Source organism: Oratosquilla oratoria, chromosome 13 (genome assembly GCF_046742065.1).
Source record: "Oratosquilla oratoria isolate Oo_2021 chromosome 13, ASM4674206v1, whole genome shotgun sequence".
NCBI lineage: Eukaryota > Metazoa > Arthropoda > Malacostraca > Stomatopoda > Squillidae > Oratosquilla > Oratosquilla oratoria.
Window position 1 is genome coordinate 54,516,683 of NC_134789.1, and position 21,488 is coordinate 54,538,170.

Below are 21,488 nucleotides of genomic sequence, written 5' to 3' on the forward strand. Positions count from 1 at the left end.
GGTCTGGCGAATTTGAGAGCCACAACTCTTTGTTCCAGAACTGCACATTTGACCCTTCGAGAAGGTTGGTGGTCCTCTTCGCTGTGTGGGCTGGAGCCGAGTCTTGTTGGAAGACAAACTGGTTGCCACTAGCCTTATCTTTCATCCAGGGTATTATTTTCTCTTCTAGAACTTTGCAATAGACAACGGCATTGACTTTCTCCTTGTTGTTGAAGAAGTGAGTGAAGACGTCCCCCTCAGTTGACACCACACAGAGCACCATGACACTTGCTGGTTTCTTCGTCGTTGTCTTGTGTTCAACCTCTGAGGATGAGGAGGCTATCCAGCGATCATTCCGCTTATTGAAAGTCGCATCAACCGTGAAAATCTTCTCGTCGGAAAAAAACTTGATGACTGAGCCATTCGACTTCATCCAGTTCAACAGCTTTTGGCACCTGGTCAAGCGGATTTCTTTCATTTTTCGTGTCAAAAGATGTCTTTTTCCTTGTGAGAATGAGGTTAATCCCAATTTCTTTAATGCTCTGTGAATTGTCATTGTGCTGACACCTCTCTTCTTTGCCAATGTCGATAATGGTAAGGCTGGATTTGCATTGACACTTCTCTTGAGACCAGCTAAAAAGCGAGGTGTTAGAATTCTGCCCCTTCTGGGCTTGTGAGCAGCTCGTTGGTCTTCGCCGGTCTCATCAAAACGTTTACAAACATCGTAAACAGTTTGTCTGGAGTATTTTAGCATCCTTATTATGGCGCTAGGAGTGTGACCCGCGCGACGAAGTTTGCATATGGCTGAATGTTTGGCTTGTTCCATTGCTTAATGTTTATTGCACCGGTGCTAGTATACAACTGGCTAAATTATTAGACAAATGGAAGTATCTGGAAACAATCAGAATTGCCATATGTTACTTTTTAAGTGCTTAAAACCTCTTCAAAGTTTGTACGGATTTATCTGTTAGACCCTGTAATACAACACAGACAGTCCAGCATTTCTTTGCAGAGATATATGAGAGGCCCCAAGGACTGTTGCTTATTACTGTAGAGGTACAGGTTCCCAGTCAGTTAAACTTGAGGCAACAAATATTTTAACATTTTAAAAAAATAGCTGTGGAAACATATGAAAGGAAAACTGCCTTTAGTTTCAAACCTGGCTGCCAGATTGGGTTTCAGTACAATGTCACGTTTCATTTAGGTCGATGAATCAGAGAAAATATTTTCCTAGATTACATAGGCATTTCATGAGATTGCTCATTTGAATTCACAATGTATCACACTACCTTATTCAAATTTTGCTAGTTTATGTACCAAGAACTTTGATTTCAAGTGTTATCTGATGTGAACTTTGTCATTCTCATTTATTTATGTACTTGCTGAGGTCATTTTCATTCATTCATATAGTTGCTATACTTATTAGGCTTACTCCTTTGTGCAAAAGCCCTCTAGTTCTCAATAGATTGTTATAAAATTTAGCCCTATTTGTTGCTTCTCATGAAATTGTAAATGTAAGGTAATACCATGAGATTTAACTGTATACAAAACTTGGATGAATCTCTGAAACAAAAGAAAGATAAAACAGAATTGCAACAATATTCATCAACAACAGATGAGGGTAGAAAGTGTAAACAGTAAGAGAATAGTATTGTTTAATATTCATCCACTAGAATATGAAGTGTAAGCAATATATTAAGCTGTTCCCATACTTGTACAGTCATACATATTTCTACTGCTCACCAGATTATTAACTCCTGTGGAGTTGTTCTGTTATTCTCCATCCCACAGTCAACCAGTTATGCAGATTTCATGAGCAGTTTCAATACAAAGGGTAAACTTATTAAGTATGGCAAGTTCATGTTAATTGCTCATGTTTACCATCCCAAATGATTGTTTTTTTTTTTTATCACTATGATACACGAGTCAAAAAAGCTCATATCCTCACTATCCTAACTCTTGAAACATATATCATTTGCATTTTTCACATGTATCATTATAATTCATATATTATAAAAAATACTGACTAGTGTTTCCTGGGTATATTTTTGCACATGCGATAGAGTTGTGTTGATCATTACTCCTTCGTAAAGTAATGTGGTATTTACTGAGGCAGAATATTCATGTCATGATTAATCGAATCATTATGGTTCTTTCACTTCTTAAAATAGTTCTTTCCACAAGATTTTAGTTACAAAATATGTCAAATTATAAAATATTTTACAGTATGTGGTATCCCTTTCCCTGTAGCATGTACTACACAAATGAATGGAGTCTCACATTTTGTTTACCATGGTACTTTGTGGGAGTGAGGCAAAGCAAGCGTCACAGTTGGCTCTGGAGTGTCCCTCAAACAAATTAGTACAGTGGCAGTGTCTCAAACTTTTAGTTATGCCTCATGTAAACTGTTATGCCAAATAAAACTATCACTGTGATTTGTACTGAATAATTACCATAAACAGTTGGATCTCTTCATGGAGGCATTCAGTTAGTGTGTGTATTTACCTAGTTGTATTTTGCGGGAAGGGGAGCTATGCTCGTGATGTCCCGCCTTTGTATCTTGCAGTGTCTAGTTTGTTTTTAAACTCATGAATGGTTTTTGCGCATACTATTCCATTGTCCAGTTTGTTCCAAGTGTCCAAAACTCTATGAGGAAAACTGTTTTTCTTCAGTTCTCTTCTATAGCTATGTTTTTTTATTTTCTTTCCATGTCCTCTTGTGTTTCTTTTGTCCCAGTTAAGTAAGTTCTCACTATCGAGTACCTCTGTGCCTTTCATGATTCTGTAGATGGTCAATAGGTCACCTCTCTCTCTTCTTTGCTCCAGTGTCGGTAACTCCAGTTTAGCCAATCTCTCCTCGTATGATAGGTTTGCAAGTGCATGTGCCATTTTTGTAGCTGCTCTTTGGATTCTTTCTATTTTCTTTATATTCTTTTTGGTACTGGGGGACCACAATGTCGCTGCATACTCTAATCTAGGCCTTATCAATGTAACCAATATTTTTTTCATCATGTCTTCGTCCAAGTATGTAAACGCCACTTTTATTGATCTTAGCAAGTTGTAAGTCTCCCCGACAATTTTGTTAATCTGTATATCATAGGACAAGTCGTTCGTGATAATTACTCCCAAATCTTTTTCGGATCCTACTTTCTTTACTTCTTTGGTTCCAATTGTATATTTTCCTGATATTCTGTTTTTGCTTTTTCCAAACTCCATTATGCTACACTTCTTAGTATTAAAGTCCACTTCCCATTTCTGACTCCAGTTCCATACCCTATTTAGGTCTTCTTGCAGTGCTTCACAGTCCTCATCAGTTTCTATTTTCCTTAGCAGTTTGGCGTCATCGGCAAAGAAGCTCATGCCGATGACGCCAAACTGTGTGTGTGTTGGATATCCACCACCTACTCCAGTCTCTTTCGCAATCTTGGCGACATGTGCATGTTGGTGATTACTTTCCTCTATGTGACTTGCAGGACTGAAGTAACTCATAGCTTTCTATGCTCGCATCTTTAAGATTTCAGGTGTATTCATATTATGATTCTTAGTCCATTCATGCTTTAAGCATTACCCACTTCTAGTATTTACCTAGTTGTATTATACAGGAAGGGAGCTATGCTCGTGGTGACCTGTCTTTGTATCTTGCAGCATCAAGTTTATTCTTAAAATCATGAATAGTATTTGTACACACTGTTATTCCATATAGCCAGCATTCTGTGTGGGTAGCTATTCTTTTTCCTATCTTTTCTATAGTGGTCCTTTTTTAATTTCTTTTCATGGCCCCTTGTTTTTCCATTATCATATTTTAGTAAATTTTTTCTCTCAAGGATTTCCATTCCTTTCATGATTCTATATATGGTCAGTAGATCACCTCTTTCTCTTCTTTGCTCTAGTGTTGGTAGTTCTAGTTTTGATAATCTTTGTTCATATGTTAATTTGGAAAGAGCTCTCTGTATTCTTTCTAGTTTCCTTATATTCTTTTTAGTACTGGGTGTCCATAGTGTCGCTGCATATTCCAGTTTTGGTCTAATCAATGTGACTAATATTTTTTTGTATCATTTCTTCATCCAAGTATTCAAATGCCACTTTCATTGACCTTAGTAGGCTGTATGTTTCACCTACTATTTTGTTTATGTCATGTCATGTGTTGTGCCTCTGGTTGTGATTATAGCTCATTGGATGTTATCTGTGAATTCCTTCTGCCTTAATCTGTGCATCATCATTCTTTCCTAAACCCACACTGCTCTTCCCCAATTACGTCCTCTATCCCTGTCTTAACAGAACCAGTGACATACCTACTTGTGGCACATACATACATATACCAAAGGCTTTTTTCCCCCCTTACACAGGGGGTAGCCAAAAAAAAGGCATAGAAACCACTCCCACCCATTCATCTCCTACATATTCCACTCCCCTCCTCCCTAACTCTCATCTTGACACCTCCTGGATGACAGGTCATCCCTGCATCCTGTCCACTGTCCTTGGTCAGAAACAGTGTCACAAGACACAGCACATCCACAGCAAGGCCACTTCATTAATTCGGCGACCCCCCCCCTCTCTGTCCCCTCATGCAAAATGGACAGAAGAGAGGTTTGTTTTCAAAATCTGTCACCTCTATAAACAGATAGAGATCTCATTCTATCAATTTCTTCTGTAATTCTTACTTCCTGTCACACATGGAGAGCTGACAACTGGCAGTTGTTCCCCTCCTGCTTTCAGCTATTGACATAGAAATAGTCCCACGCTAGTACAACACAGACAATAGTCCAAAGTGCCCAGGGACCATTGCAAACAGCTGTGGAGCTGCAGGTTTCCAGTCAGTGAAATTTGAGACAACAGTTATGATTCCACCCATAATCCTCTTGGTTAACACTCTCCCATGTGCACCAATTACATCTATAGGATTGATTCATTTGTTCATTCCTTCCACATGTCCAAACCACCCTGCAACCCCTAATCCACCCAGTCTGACAGTTCCTCCCCCATCTGTCTCTGCTGTCCACCTCACCCCCACACCTCTACTCCATCCATGCTTGCAACAACCACTGGCCATAACAAATTAAAAATGAAGGATATTATATAAAACAATTTGAAACCAAAAAAAATTATGAGGTCAAAGAAAATTAAAACTTCAGAGAGTATATGGAACAAAAGGGTAAAAAAAGTACATAGGGGAGGGAAAGAGTAAAATGAACGGAGTTATGAATCGGCAAATGAAAGAATGGGAAGGTGTGGAAAAAAGCTGTGAAAGCAATTAAGAGGAAAGAAAGGCCAATAAGAGAAGTGGTAGATGTAAATTTTACTGTAGGGTTGAAAAAGGAATGTAATCCAGCAAGTCTAGAAAGATGAATACAAGACACAGCAAAGGAAGTTGTGCAAGTCAATCCATTGTCCCTGGTCTTTCTTGCAGAAGATCCACAGCCTTCAGGTAACTGGCAAAAAAACTCTGGATGGGTCCACAAGTCACTTAAGGAAGATATATTGTGATGTTGTCTAGAGATTATTAGTGTGAGGCACTGTACAAATAAGTTTTCTGTGTTCTCTGTGTGGTCATTGCATCTGGGGCAGTTTGAATCTGGCCAGGCCTATTCTGTGTTGGTACTCTTTCAATGCAGGATGGTGTCCTGATCACAAGCATGCCAGTGTGGTTCTTGCCAAATACATACATACATATACCAATGGCTTTTTTTCCCCCATTACAAGGGAGGTAGCCAAAAACAAAGGCATAAAATCCACTCCCACCCATTCCATCCCCACATACTTCACTCCCATTCACCCCATCCCTCCCTTTTATCTTGGCTCCTCCTGGATGACGGGTCATCCCAGCACCTCGCCCACTGCCCTGGGTCAGAAGCAATGTAGCAAGACACAGCACATCCACAGCAAGGCCGCTTCATTTAATTGGCAACCCCCCCATACTCCCCCACCCACTCCCATGCATCACAGCATCATCCATACACAACCATTCTCCACTCACCCCTATATTCTGTCTTCTCCCTTCCTTCCTCAACAGACATTCCCCTCTTTCCCTATGCCCCTTTTACCCCATTCATCTTATCCTTGGTCACCCCCTCATGTTCACCCCTTCCACCTCTGCCTTCCACACCTCTTTTACTAATCTTCACTCATTTCTTCCATGTGTCCAAACCATTCTCAAAATGGGAGTTTTTCTGTGGGGCTTATGTCTGAAGGTTGTTGGAATATTGAGTTTGGTGGTCTGTCTTGAAGGATTTGTTTAGTGATGTGAGTGTACATGAGTTGTGTAGATGTTTTGTGTGATATAGGTGGTAAGTCGTTTTAGATGTTTGAGCAGTGTGTTGCTGGTATATTTTTTGTTCCATTCTGTTGGCAGTGCTTGTGAAAGGTATGTGGTGTTTAGGGTTGTGACATAGAATTGTATTCTTGTCATTTTCATGTGGCAGTCTATAAGGTGTTTGGATCCTGTATGCAGGTGCCCAATTGGGGGTGGGTTTGGTGCATCCTGTTATTACTCTCAGTACAAGTAATCATGGATTATGATACCAGTACACAAGAAGAAAGAAATATTCAGTGTTTGCCAAAAGATTAGTCACAAATATAATCACATGATTCAATTTTTGTTATAAAACCAGACTTATCTACAAAGGTTTACACATACACCATAAGTCCTGATATTTTCTGTTGTGACTCGTATCAGCCCTTGTACCACTGACAGCACATGCTGCTCAGTTGCCAATGGGTATCAGTAGTCACCAGTTCTGTTGAAATAGTGCTTTCTATTTTGTTGCAATTTCCCTGTACAATTGGCTTTTGTTTCATGCATTTGTTAAGTAAAATAGAAATGAAGCTTCATTTATTTTGTGATATGGGAATTTTGTGTCCATACAAGGCTGATTAAATGAAGGAAGTTTGTGATGCTATGAGCTTACAGACTCATTCAGTGTAAAGGTGAATGAAGTGTTTTCATGAGAGTGAAGAGGCTTGCATACACATTCCCAGATTTCGCTCTGGTAAGCCACATAAAACTCCATCCTGGACTTTGAAAATTGTCAAAAGCAAATTGTTAATGATGCAAAGGTATTATAATGGTACTCCCAGACAGTGGAGTGTCCTTGTGTATAGTGCCAAGATGCATCAGGATATTGATTACCACAGTTGAAAGGCTATGAGGAAACCACATGTAACTCATGATTAACAAGTCAGGAGAGTTTATTGCTAAGAAATATAGTGGCTGGGAGTTGTAGAAATGGAGACAATAGCTTTGAAGTGATGAGGCAGTGTTTACAGTGACTGGGAGTAGTAGTAGAAGAGTGTATGGATGTCCTGGCAGTGATCAATTGGAACCTAAATCCATTGAAAGCATGATAAAACACCCAGACTCATTCAATATGTAGGGTTGTTTCTCATTTCATGGTGATGGTGACCTTGTAGTATTACCAAAAATATAATGGACCAAAGGAATTACTTTGAGCTGTTGTGTGATTATTTACATGAAAATCTTGAAGTGCAGTGCCTCAGATTTCATGGAGGATGGTTCTCCCAGTCACACTCCTTAAAGATTGTTGTTGTGATCAACAGCTTTTACCCTCCCAGATGAGAGCTCAGAACTTGTATATGGCCCAATCGACTATGACTTTCCCCACCAGAGTTGGAGTGCTGGCTTGCAGTGCAGCAGTGATGAAATTTTTCCAACCCTGAACAGGACTCAAACTTGGATCACTGACTCAGCAGTTGAGAACAGTACCACTGCACCATCAAGCATGTGTATGTCGTTGATAATGGGAGATAATACTGCCATTATATTTTCATGCGTCACAGAAGGAAACTAAATTGGATGAAGGAAAGGGATTAGGTATGTCATTCTCTGTATTTTCCTCCAGTAAAGTGTTGAGGCATAAGAAGTCTTGAAGAAAGATAAAACAGAATAGAAGGATAAGTGTTAGATGTTACCAGTTAGAGAATTTTTTTTATAAAATGTTGTAATGCTAGTGTTTGTAGGAGACTTCAGTTGTGGAAAGGTGAAATGGGAGGAGTGGGAAGCAGGTGGAAGTGAAGAATCATGAAACAATATGCTATTGATCATACCAGTTGATTATATAGTGACCCAATGGGTGGAAGAACCAATTAGGTGTAGAGGCAAAGCTACACTAGCAAGATTGGATTTGAGCTGAATAAAAGACCTTGATGCAAATGAATTATTAAAACTACCAGTGCCCCAAATGAGTAAGTGATCATGTAGTTCTCAATTTTTTTCTGGAAGTTAGGGAAGGCCACCCAGTACAATTAATCAGTCCATTGCCCCTGGTCTCTCTTGCAGAAGACCCACAGCCAATGAGTCTAATTAAAACAGCTTAACAGTAGGTAGAATGAAAGGAAAAGTGCCACCAAACAAGCCTAATCTCAGTGAGACACACCACAACACCCTTCAAATCATACAAAACAAAGCCCTAAAAACAATTACAGGCTGCACAAATACATCACCTACAGACCATTTACACCATGAAACAAAAGTCCTCAAAGTCAAGGAACACCTCGACATGAGAGGCACACAAACACTTGCTGCAGCCACCACAAACACATCACACCCGTTACACTACATAGCAGAACACCCACACACACCAAGAAACATTAAAACTACACCCAAAGACCTTTATTACACAAAGATACTCTCTTCTCTTCCTCCACAACCACCAAATACCAGCCTCCGGAAACATATTCATAATCATATCACTCACCGCTCCATTAACACACTGAAAGACAACACACTGCTGCATGCCAGACCCCCTGATATCCACCCTTCTGAATCCTCTCTCCCACGTAAGGACAGAGTCCACTTGGCCAGACTGCGATGCGGTCACCACCCAGCACTTCTAAGCTACCAGAGGAGGCTGGACGACCGTGTTGTGAACAGCTGCCCAGGATGTAACACTTCACCCCATACCATACAACACATAATGGAAGACTGCATTATACACAATCATGCACGCAAACAACACAACATACACTCTATAAAGGATTTGTGGGAAAACCCAGTCTCGGCTGTGGCCTTCCTTGGGGAGACGGGACTGCTCGGACAGACAGTCTAGGGAACGACAACAACAACAACAACAACAAATCTTTTGCTATCAAGGAGGTCAATGAAGAATCTAATATCCTGGTTGCAGTCAGAATGAAAAAAAAAAAATTCAAAAGAGTTTCAAAATAAACTAATATATTGTAAGAAATAGAAAGAGGTCCAGCTTTTAAGAATAACTGGAAGGGATGCACACTGAAACTGTAAAGCATTAAGTGAAGTGATAGTAACCAAGTGATAAAAACTAGTCACCAAGAGGTTTATCTCAGTCCTACAAAGCACAAAAGAGGAAGTACAGTGTGCTGTGGTAAACAACTCATTCTTATTATGTCACAGGTCCATTTTCCAGCCTTCTGTTGAAAAATTATTTTGAAGTAATGTAGAGTTCCCAGTTTATGAATTAAAAATATCTACATTACAGATAAATTACAGTGAATCTGAATTACTACCCAGATATATTAAGCAGAAAGTTACTAATATATCATGCAGTTCAGTATTTGAAACTGAAATTATATGTTAGAGGAATAGTTTTGTTTGCATGCGTGTATGTGTATGTATGTATATATATATATATATATATATATATATATATATATATATATAATGTGTGTGAGAGAGAGTAATCACCAGGAAAGATAAACTAACAAAGCAGTGTTTATATTTAAATTTTCAGTGCTAGTACAAAGAAGAAATTACAATTTCTTCTTTGTACTAGCACTGAAGATGTAAATATACGAAAGTGCTCTGCTTCATTAGTTTGTCTTTCCTGGTGGTTGCTCCCACATTTGTGAGAACAAACTTCTAGTGTTTTTATAGCATATATGTGTATATATCACACACATATTGTGGGCTTAAAGTGCCAGTATTAAAATTAAGATTTAAAATATATGTATAAAATTCCAAAGGTCTAACTGATAATGATGATTTGGATTTAGGTTAAGGCAGTTGCTGTGTATTAAATATATCTTTTAAGTCGGGTCTGGTTTACCATGATTTATAGATATGCCTGTAATACATAAGCATATTTAAAGTTCCTAGACTCATGATTGATAAACAGATATCATGGTGAGAAAAGTTATTTAATTGTACATGGTTTCAAGATGAATGTTGAAGAGTAAAGATGTAATTCTTATAAGTTATTTCATAGTGAATATGTAATCCTTAGTAAATTTTGATAAGGTCAGTTTTAGTATGTAAATAGTTCTTGAATGAATGTTATGACTGATGCCTTGAAGTTTATGGTATTTGCCACCTTTGCTGTATGGTAGTTTTGAGAACCAGATTTTTTGAGTGGTATGGATGTTACACAAACCTAATGGCATTTTATTAACCTTGTTGTGGCAGTTCCTCAATTTAAAGCAATTGTATTACCAGGCAATGATTAAATCCTTTTTTGGGATGATAGGCATTTGTTGAAACCTGAAAATGTTCTTGCATATTTCACACAATCATACTGACAAGTGTGGTAAAATTTGTAATATAAGACCTTACTGAAATCTGTATTATATTGTATAATATTGCCCAGTGAGATAAGCTAGTGACTAACTGAAGAGGCATAATGTTACCTCAGATAAACTTTGGTCCAAGAAATCATAAATTCTTTAAGTTTGTGTGTGTGTGTGTCATAGCAGGGTACCTATGTATCTCTTGCAGTACAGTAATTATGTTTGAATTTGCATTTGTACTGAAAAAGTTGTGCCGTATGGACTAACCTATTGTATCCAAGAAAGTGTTAAGAAAGTTTGTAAATGTAACTAAATTAGGAAATAATTTCACAAACAGAATCAGTGATGATCACTAGATCAATAAATGTGAAAATCACTCTTTACATTTACCCATATAATTTTAGGATTTTAACCATACTAAACAAGTAAACCTGAATGAAGTATCTGGTTCAGAATTTGCATTTATTTATATTCTTGCTCTTATGATTGTTCAATTACCAGATTGATGCTTGTTAAGTGAAAATATACAATTTTGTAAATATAATTATGTTTGAATTGTGAAAAGAATTAAATTCCAAGACTTTTGTACATTTTTACTTTTCCAGTTTATTAATACACATTATAGACTTAGTCTTACAGGTATTGTGCACGTCTTCTAGGAAAGAGTTGGATAAATAACCAAGTTTGATTTTCTGCTTAATCTTTTGCAGAAGTTGTTGTGACTCTAACTTTCAAAGTTATACATCCTTGTGTGAATTAGCGTGTATGTGCACGTGTATATACATATATTGTCCCCGACATTGGTGTCTTGCCAGTCAGGGATGGTAATCAGCCCATCCTTTCTGAAAGAAGGTTCCTCAGCCCCAAAGAAAAAGAGGAGGATGGGACCATTTTCCTTACCTCCAAGAACAAAATAAAATAGATCCTATTTAGATGCAAGTTTTCTTTATACCTATATAGGTAATCATTTTGTTGCACTATGATGAAAATTGAATCTTACCACCCTACTTACTTGTTCACCCCTTTGCACACACTCCAATGTTTCATTTCTCTGTACCTCACCAGTATTTTACATCATACACTAGGAATCTTCTTCCCTACACGTTTCAGTGTATATACATACATACACCAAAGGCTTTTTCCCCCTACACAGAGGGTAGCCAAAAAGAAAAAGGCATAGAAACCACTCCCACCCATTCCATTTCCTATATATTCCACCCCTCCATCCTCCCTCTTATCTTGGCACCTCCTGGATGATGGGTCATCCCTGCATCCTGTCCACTGCCCTGGGTCAGAAGCAGTGTTGCAAGCAAGTGTATATGATAAAGTTATATCTTACATGTATCTAAACAGACATTAGCCAAGATACATAACAGAAGGGAATAATGATGGGTACCTGTGTGTGGTAATTCAGTAAGATAGACAGCAAAACTGTCCATTTGCAAAACTTATGAACACCCTCACCTTGATCAGGTGGTGCAACCTTGAGGGGCTGACACTCAGTCTTTGGACTGGGTCCAAGATTTCTTTTTATCAACTTCAACTGTATTTCTCACACTTTTTCAATCACTGAGAGTTAACAACTGCTCCTCTACCATTTTAGCTCAGGGACATTGACAGTCCTACAATAATGCAGTATAATCAATAGTCCAAAATTTCTTCCCATAGAGATCTATGGAAGACCAAGGACATTGTGGGGCTGCAGGGTTTCCACTACATGAAATTCAAAGCAACAACTAATTAATCAGGAAAACACCCTACAAACTATATAGAATAGAATGGAAAATAACAGGATGCACTAAAATCTACAAAAACCAAAATCCTCCCCCATAGAACATCACATGAAATGGTACATACACAGTTCATGCAAGATCCCTCAACCCTACTCATCCATCTCATTACATCACATAAACACAACTAATTACATGCAATAAAAAACTACACCAGTAGCATACTACTCAAACATATGCATCTTCAATTTGCATCATACAATATATCCATACAAAGCACATTCACTCTCGAATCACAAAACAAGCACTGCAAGACCAACCACCAATGTAAAGATTGTATATGTGAGGCCAAATATTTATGGTTTTTGTCCAGTTTTTTGGGCCTTTGGATTTGGAAAATGCTTATGACAGGTTAGACAGGAAGGTACTATGGGAGGTATTCCAGATATATGGGATATGAGGAAAACTGTTAAGAGCAGTCAAAAGTTTTTACGAGAGTACTAGAGCCTGTCTGGGGTATTGGCTGCTTGTTATTGTGGCAAAGTAGCATGCAGTTGATACTTTAGGGTCTATATGGGGCACCCCTACGGACCAGAGCCACACATCATTTTGTCTATGATAGAGGAAAACTCTTCATAGAGAAATGATGAGACTTTTATACTACAACTGTCCCTCCGTTATGCTGTCCCCCAACCCCTTGTTGCTGTCCTGTACCATTTCTCTGAGTATTCTTTTTCTGTGGTGGGGGAAAAGAATACTGCCACCAAGTATTCCCACTTGGATCGTAAGAGATGAGAAGAAAGGGACGGGGAGTGGGACTAGGCATCCTTCTCCTTCTAGCCCCACAGGGGACAATCCTAAAAGAAAAAGTAAAGGCATAAGAGGGTCTGGGAGTTTTCGGACCAGCACCCTAAGGTTTGGGTCTTTTAATGTGCGTGGATGTGGTACAGATGAGAGTAAAAGGGAAGAGATAGGTAGTACATTTGTGAGAAGAAAGATGGATGTGTTGGCTTTGAGTGAAACTAAGTTGCAAGGGAAGGATGTGTGTAAGTTGGGGAGTGTAAGTGGGAGGTTAGCAGGAGTGAAGAGAGGGCTAGGGAGGGAAGGGGTGGCTATTCTAGTAAGTGAAGAGATAGGTAAATGTGTAGTGGAGTGGAAGGAGGTTTCCTTAAGGATAATGTGGATGAAGGTGAAACTGAGAAAGGAGATGTGGGTCTTTGTAAGTGCATATGGGCCTGGCAGTGAGAAGAGTGTAGAAGAAAGGGAGGCCTTTTGGATAGATTTAAATGAGTGCATAGAGGATTTAGGGAGAAATGTCAATGTAATAGTACTGGGAGACCTTAATGCTAGGGTAGGAAATAGTCCAATCGACAGAGTGGTTGGTAAATGTGGAGTTCCAGGAAAGAATTGTAGTGGAGAGTTGATGGTGGAAATGTGTCTAGAAAGAGAGTTGATGATAGCAAAAACAGTGTTTCGGAAGAAAGTCAAGCATAAGTACACATGGGAGAGAGTGGTGGATGGAAGGGTGGTAGATAGAGCGTTAAAGGATTATGTAGTGGTAAATAGGATTATGATAGGAAGAGTTAAGGATGTACATGTGCTAAGGGGAGAAGGTGGGGGAATATCAGATCATTTTTTGGTGGAAGGTAAGTTGAGAATGGGGGATAGAAAGAGAAAGAGGAAAGGGACAAAAGGTAGGGAGGTTCTTAGAGTGAACTCTTTGAATGAAAAGGAGAAGGAGTACAAGAAGAAGCTGAAGGATAGAGTAGAGCTAGGTGTGGAGGAGGAATGGGGATGGTTCAAGGAGGGAGTCATAAAGTGTGCAAGGATGGTGTGTGGAACAAGAAGGACAGGAGGAAATAGAAGGAAGGGTAGTGAATGGTGGGATGAGGAAACAAAGAATGTTGTAGAAGAGAAGAAGCAAGCTTTCACAGGTTGGTTACAAAATAGGACGAGGGAGTCATATGAGAGGTACAAAGAGAAGTAAAGCACACGGTAAAGGAGGCAAAGAGGAGAGCAGATGAGAAATGGGGTAAGAGTATGACAGAAGATATTGAAAGTAATAAAAAGATGTTTTGGAAAGAAATTAAGAGGAAGAGGAGGCAAATCAAGTAGAGAAGAAAAGGTAAAAGGTGCAGATGGAGAGATGATAATGGAAGATGTGGTAAATTGAAATTAATTGTATTGTTGCATTGTTCTTGCTTTGCAATAGACTTTGTGTTGATGTATAAGAATGATATACTTGTGCTGGAGGTTCCTTACATACCATGTGATTCTCATATGTTTAATACTCTGAAATATGTTTAGATGCTCTATAGCCAAGGATTGTAGTTTTGGTACTTTATTTGATGCACGAGTGAGAGACCAATTATTTATGGCTGTCGATACTGAAGTGTAATTCCCAAACTTGGTGGCTGAGAATTTGGATTTATAAACCATGTCTTCCATGGACACTTTAGAGAAAATTTTAAATTTGGAAAAAGCTTTTGTTGGGGAAAAGCTCCCAACTACTGAAGTGAAGAAAGTGGGGGTTAGTTCTGAATTTTTCAATAGTCAGAAAAAAGAAAGTTGTAAGCATTGTGGATATCCACACAAAAGTGAGAACTGTAGGTTTAAGCACCTAACATGCGGAGTATGTAACACGAAGGGACACCTCAAAAGTGTGTGCCATTTTTATAAGACTTTTTCTGGTAAATACACAGGTTCTCAAGGTAAGCCTAGTGATAGCAGTGCCCAGAAAGGATCTTTTGGAAAATTGAACAAAAACAAGAGGTTTGATAAAAAGAAAACTAATATGGTTTTTGAGGAAAATTCTCAGGAAGAGAGAGATACTGGTAGTGATGATAACCAGTTGTTACATTTAATGGATAGACCTAGCCTTCCAGAAGTGGTTAGTGTTAATTTTTCACATGAACCTGTACACAGTGTTATAGGTAAGGTTTTGCCAGTGAGAAATAAGGTTGATATTATTATTGAAGGTCATAATGTGCCTTATGAAATTGACTGTGGAGCCAGTGTGTCTACCCTAGCCTTGCATTGGGTTAAGAAATTGAATTTAACTGTGGAGCCCAGTGATAAAATTTTAAAGGCTTATGGTAATAATGATTTGCATGTTTTGGGTAAGGTTTATGCAAATATGTTTTATAATGGTCACAATGTATTTCAAAGTTTGTATGTAGTTGAGTCTAATAACTCTAACTTATGTGGAAGAGATTTAATGCCTAAAATTGGTATTGCACTCACAGGTATAGAGGAAGGAGTTAATGTTTTGGATTCCAAGGTACAATTAGATAATTTTTCAGCTGATTCTAGATTGCCAATTTCACGAGTTGTAGCAAAGGTACACTTAAAGAGTGGTGCTGTGCCTAGTTAGAAAAAAGCAAGGCCTGTGCCCTACCACTACAGAAAATTAGTAGAAGATGCTTTAGATGAGTTAGTTGATAACAATATCATTGAACCAGTACATTCTAGTACTTGGGCAGCTCCAATTGACCAGTGTTAAAAGCTGACAAAATGTCAATGCGTATTTGTGTAGATTTCAAGGAATTAAACAAAAATATTTCATGTGACCAGTACCCTCTGCCTAAAGTTGATGAAATCCTTGCTGTTGTTGGTAAAAGCAAGATATTTTCAAGAATAGATTTAAAGTTTGCTTATTTACAGGTGCCAGTAGATGATGAGAGTCAAGAATTGTTAGTTATTAATACTCATAAGGGTCTTTTTGAATATAAAATATTACCCTTTGGACTTGCATCATCTCCTGCCATCTTCCAAAGATTGATATCCCAGTTATTGATGAATATAGATGGAGTAGTTGCCTTCTTGGATGATATATTTGTTGGCAGTGAGACTAAAGAGGAGCATGATAAGAGATTAGATAAGGTGTTGAAGGTTTTTCAGAAACATAATGTTGCTATTAACAAAAAGAAAATGTTTTGAATACCAGCTCCTTAGAATACTTAGGCTATGTCATTTCAGGTGATGGCATAAAACCTTCACCAAGGAAACTCGCTGCTATTTTAGAAGCACCTATACCGAGGTCTGTAGGTGAAGTTCAATCATTTTTGGGTCTAGTAACTTATTATTGTAGGTTTGTGAGAAATTTTTCAAGTGTATTAGCACCTCTGTATGATTTACTGAAGAAAGATGCAAAATTCAAGTGGTCTTCTGTTGAAGCAAATGCATTTATTACTGTTAAGGAAGAGTTAGCCAAATCGGATTTACTTGCCAATTTTGATGGTGAGCATGATGTTATTGTTGAGGTAGATGCTTCACCAGTTGGAGTAGGATGTGTGTTAATACAAAAAATTAATGGTTGTTCACGACCAGTTTACTTTGCAAGTAAAAAGCTGTCTGCTGCTGAGCTAAATTATTCTCAGTTGGACAAAGAAGCTCTAGCGTTAGTGTACGCTGTAACTAAGTTTAAGTATTTTTTGCTTGGCCGTAAGTTTGTGATCCGTACAGATCACAAACCTCTACTTGGTTTATTTGGTAAAAGATAAACAGATTCCTGTCAATGCAAACGCTAGAGCAGCGTTGGGCATTATTGTTATCCCAGTATGATTACAATTTATGTTTTAGGTCTGGTAAAGATAATGTTGTGGCAGATGCCCTGAGCCATTTGCCTATGTCAGATTCTGTTTTAGACTCACATACACCTGCTGAATATGTGAATTTAGTTGAAAATTTGGAAGATCAAAATACTTCCTATGAAAGGGTTAAGGTTATGACAAAGAGTGACCCTGTTTTGAGTAAAGTGTTTCAATGTGTTAAATTTGGTTGGGTATCTGATCCTGTTATTTCTGAATATGCAGCAGTTAAAGCAGATTTAAGTATATATGAAGATGTGTTGCTATTTAGGAATAGAGTTGTTATACCAGCTGAGTTAAGAGGTAGTGTACTTTCACAGCTGCATGTAGGCCATAATGGTATCAGCGCTATGAAGGCTGAAGCCAGGAATTGGATATGGTGGCCTAAGTTAGACCAAGATATATCAATTTGTTTTAAAAAAAATTCAAGGTTCTCAGGAAGTTACCTTATCTTGGCCTGAGACGGGTAAGTCTTGGTGTAGACTCCATATGGACTATGCAGGTCCAATCAATGAAAATTATTTCTTAGTGATTGTAGATTCACACTCTAAATTTATGGATGTTCATGTAACAAAGTCTACAACATCTACAGTAACAATTTCTATGCTGAGAAAAACTTTTTGTAATTTTGGGTTACCTGACATTGTGGTTTCAGATAATGCTTCATCTTTTGTATCTGAGGAAATGGAGACTTTCTTTAAAAAAAAAAATGGAATTAAACATATGACTCCTGCCCCTTATAACCCATCATCTAATGGTTTAGCTGAGAGGGCGGTAAAAACTTTCAAGGAAGGATTAAGTAAATTTAAGGAAGGTGATATACGAACCAGTCTGTAGATTTTTATACAATTATAGACGTTCAATCCATTGTTCTACAGGTAAAGCTCCAGCTGAGCTAATGTTTAACAGAAACTTCAGAGGTATTATTGAGAAAATTAAATCACAAAATAAGAAGGAAAGGGTTTTGGAAAAAGAGTGTAAGTTTGAGAAGTCTGAATATAAGATTGATGATGCTGTTTTTGTAAAGAATTATGGCAAAGGTCATTCATGGTTAGAAGGGAAATTGAAGTTCTAGGTGTGAGGAATTACAAGGTTATGTTAAAGGATTTTGGTAACTGTTTGGAAAAGACATTCTGATCAACTAATGCCTAGATATACACCAACTGTTCCCAGTAATGACACTGTACCAAAAGATTACTCATGTAGCAGTAAACCTTTTGTGCCTATGTCTCCTTCAGGTCAAGGACACTGTCCTGATAGTTCAGAAGTATATGATAAGGCTGATGGAAATTCTTCTGTAAATGTTGATAATTTTTATAGTACTGTCAATGTACCAAGTCCACAACCTGTTAGAGGATCTAGCAGAGTTGTGAAACCACCTGATAGATTGAATCTCTAATTCTGGTGTTGTAATGTCTTCATTATGAAGATTAATGTTCAGTTATGTTCCTTGATACTCCTTTTTCAATAAGGGAAAAGGGATGTGGTAAATTGAGATTGTATTGTTGCACTGTTCTTGCTTTGCAATAGACTTTGTGTTGATGTATAAGAATGATATACTTGTGCTGGAGGTTCCTTACATACCATGTGATTCTCATATGTTTAATACTCTGAAATATGTTTAGATGCTCTATAGCATCTATTGGTATTGTTTATATGTTTGGATCCTATGTAGACGTCTTTTGTTTTGTTCAGGTACTTATACTATGACATCAATATCTTTTTTTTTTTACGTTTTGCTTCAAGCTTTCAATAAAGGAGCAACTTTGGTTCCAGTTTTATTCTCAGCCATCAACAGCCCAACGGTAACAGAAGAGAAGGCAGTAAGGGGAAGATGGGCAGAATGTTTTAGGGAGTTGCTAAATGTGAAGGAGGATAGTGAGGGAAAGATAGCTGCAGTGGGAAATGCGAATAAAATGAGAGTGATGAGTGAGGAGAAATAAGGAAGGATGAGGTGAAGGCAGTTGTTAAGATGATGAAAGCAGGTAAGGCACCTGGTCTGGATGGATGCCATGCAGAATGTCTGAAAAAGGGAGGTACAGCGATGGTGGACTGGCTGGTGAGGTTATTTAATGTTTGCTGGAGAGAGGGTAGAGTGCCGGATGACTGGAGGAGTGCCTGTATAGTTCCTCTTTACAAGGGAAAAGGGGACAAGTGTGAATGTAGTTGTTTCAGAGGGATTAGCTTGTTAGTGTAGTTGGGAAGGCTTATGGGAGGATCTTGATTGAGAGGATTAGGAGAGAAACAGGAGTAATTAGTGAGGAACAGTGTGGATTTAGGACAGGTAGAGGTTGTGTAGATTAGATCTTTGTAGTAAGACAAATATGTGAGAAAGCTATAGGAAAGGGAAAGGATGTTTTTTTGGGCTTTTATGGATCTGGAAAAGGCTTACGATAGGGTAGACAGAAAGGCACTGTGGGAGGTTATGCAGATATACGGGATAGGAGGAAAGCTTCTGGGAGCTGTCAAGAGTTTTTATGAGAGTAGTAGAGCTTGTGTCAGGATTAGAAATGGAGAGAGTGAGTGGTTCGAGGTAAAGGTGGGACTTCATCAAAGATGCGTTATGTCGCCCTGGCTGTTCAACTTATACATGGATGGGGTGGTGCGATAGGTAAATGCAAGGGTAGTGGGTCAGGGATTGGAGATGGTTAAAGAAAATGGAGAAAAGTGGGAGGTGAGCCAGCTGTTGTTTGCGGAAGACACTGCGCTTGTGGCAGGATCGGAGGAGGGATTGAGGAAGTTGGTGACAGAGTTTGGGAGAGTATGTGATAGAAGAAAGCTAAAGATAAATGTGGGTAAAAGTAAGGTGATGAGATGTACAAAGGGTGAAAGTGGCAGTAGACTGGAAGTGAGCATTAAGGGAGAGCGACTGGAGGAAGTGAATAGTTTTAGACACTTGGGTGCAAATGTGGCAGGAAAAGGTGGAGTGAAGGTGGAGGTAGAATGTAGATTGACAGAAGCGAGTAAATGCCTTGGTGGATTAAAGAGTGTAATGAGGAATAGACATTTGGGAATGGATGCTAAGAGGAGACTGTATGAAGGAGTGATTGTGCCAACAGCACTGTATGGGGCAGAAACATGGAACATAAGAAGAGAGAAGGAGTTTGAATGTATTTGAGATGAGGTGCCTGAGAAGTATGATGGGGGTTACTAGGCTAGATAGAGTGAGAAATGAGGAGGTGAGGAGGAGAACTGGGGTGGAAAGGGAGTTGGGAGATGGGGTTGATGAAAGAGTATTAGGATGGTTTGGACACATGGAAAGAATGAGTGAAGAAAGACTAGTAAAAGAGGTATGGAAAGCAGATGTGGAGGGAGTGAACATGAGGGGACGTTGTAGGATGAGATGGATGGATGGGGTGAAGGGGGCTTTGGGGAAGAGGGGAATGTCTGTTGAGGAAGGACAGGAGAGGACAAAAGACAGGGGTGAATGGAGAATGGTTGTATATGGATGATGATGTGATTGCATGAGGTGGAATGGGCGGGGAGGTGGGGGGGTGAGGTAGTATGTGTGAGCAAAATTTGACGTAGCCCGAAGGGATTTCTCCCTTTATGCAATGGGGGGACGGAGAGGTGGGGGTCACCGATTAATGAAGCGGCCTTGCTGTGGATGTGCTGTGTCATGCGACACTGCTTCTGACCCAGGGCAGTGGACAAGGTGCAGGGATGACCCGTCATCCAGGAGGTGCTAAGATAAGAGGGAGGGTGGAGGGGTGTGGAGTGTATTCAGGGATGGAATGGGTGGAAATGATTTTATGCCTTTTCCTTTTTGGCTACCCCCCTTGTAAGGGGGAAAAAGCCTTGGTATATGTATGTACTAGAGCCTGTTCAATTTATACATGGATAGGGTGGTGCGAGAGGTAAAGGCAAGGGTGGCAGGTCAGGGAATGGAGATGGTTAAAGAAAATTGAGAAAAGTGGGAGATAAGCCAGCTGTTTTTTGCAGACAACACTGCACTTGTAGCAGGATCAGAGGAGAGATTGAGGAAGTTGGTGACAGTTTGGGAGTGTGAAAGAAGGAAGATGAAGATAAATGTGGGTAAAAGTAAGGTGATGAGATGTACAAGGAGTGAAAGTTGCAGCAGACTGGAAGTGAGTATTAAGGGAGAGAGACTGGAGGAAGTGGACAGTTTTAGATACTTGGGTGCAAATGTGGCAGGAAAGAGTGGAGGTGGAGGTAGAATGTCAATTGAGAGAAGCGAGTAAATGTCTTGGTGGATTAAAAAGTGTAATGAGAAATAGACATTTGGGAATGGATGCTAAGAGGAGAATGTAGGAAGGAGTGATTGTGCCAACAGCACTGTATGGGGCAGAAACATGGAACATAGAGAAAAGGAGTGCGAATGTGTGTGAAATGAGGTGTCTGAGAAGTATGACAGGGGTTACTAGGCTGGATAGAGTGAGAAATGAGGAGGAGAATGGGGGTGGAAAGGGAGTTGGGAGATAGGGTGGATGAAAGAGTATTGGGATGGTTTGGACACAGGAAAGAGAGAAGAAAGACTAGTAAAAGAGGTGTGGAAGGAGTGAACATGAGGGGGCAACCTAGGATGAGATGGATGGATGGGGTAAAGGGGGCCTTGGGGAAGAGGGGAATGTCTGTTGAGGAAGGATGGGAGAAGACAGGGGTAAATGGAGAATGGCTGTATATGGATGATGTGATCCATGAGGTAGAATGGGTTGGGGGGGTGAGGTAGTATGTGC

The 21,488-nt window shown here is 39.2% G+C and overlaps 1 protein-coding gene across 2 annotated transcripts in view; it reads left to right on the top strand.

Moving 5' to 3' along the window:
- LOC143032427 (uncharacterized) overlaps nucleotides 1-11,056 on the top strand; it is a gene marked incomplete at its 5' end in the record, with an annotated part of 52,353 nt that extends 41,297 nt beyond the window's left edge. For both annotated transcript variants that reach the window (XM_076197193.1, XM_076197196.1), the window contains 1 exon segment: nucleotides 7,601-11,056.
- Between the last annotated feature and the right edge of the window lie 10,432 nt (nucleotides 11,057-21,488).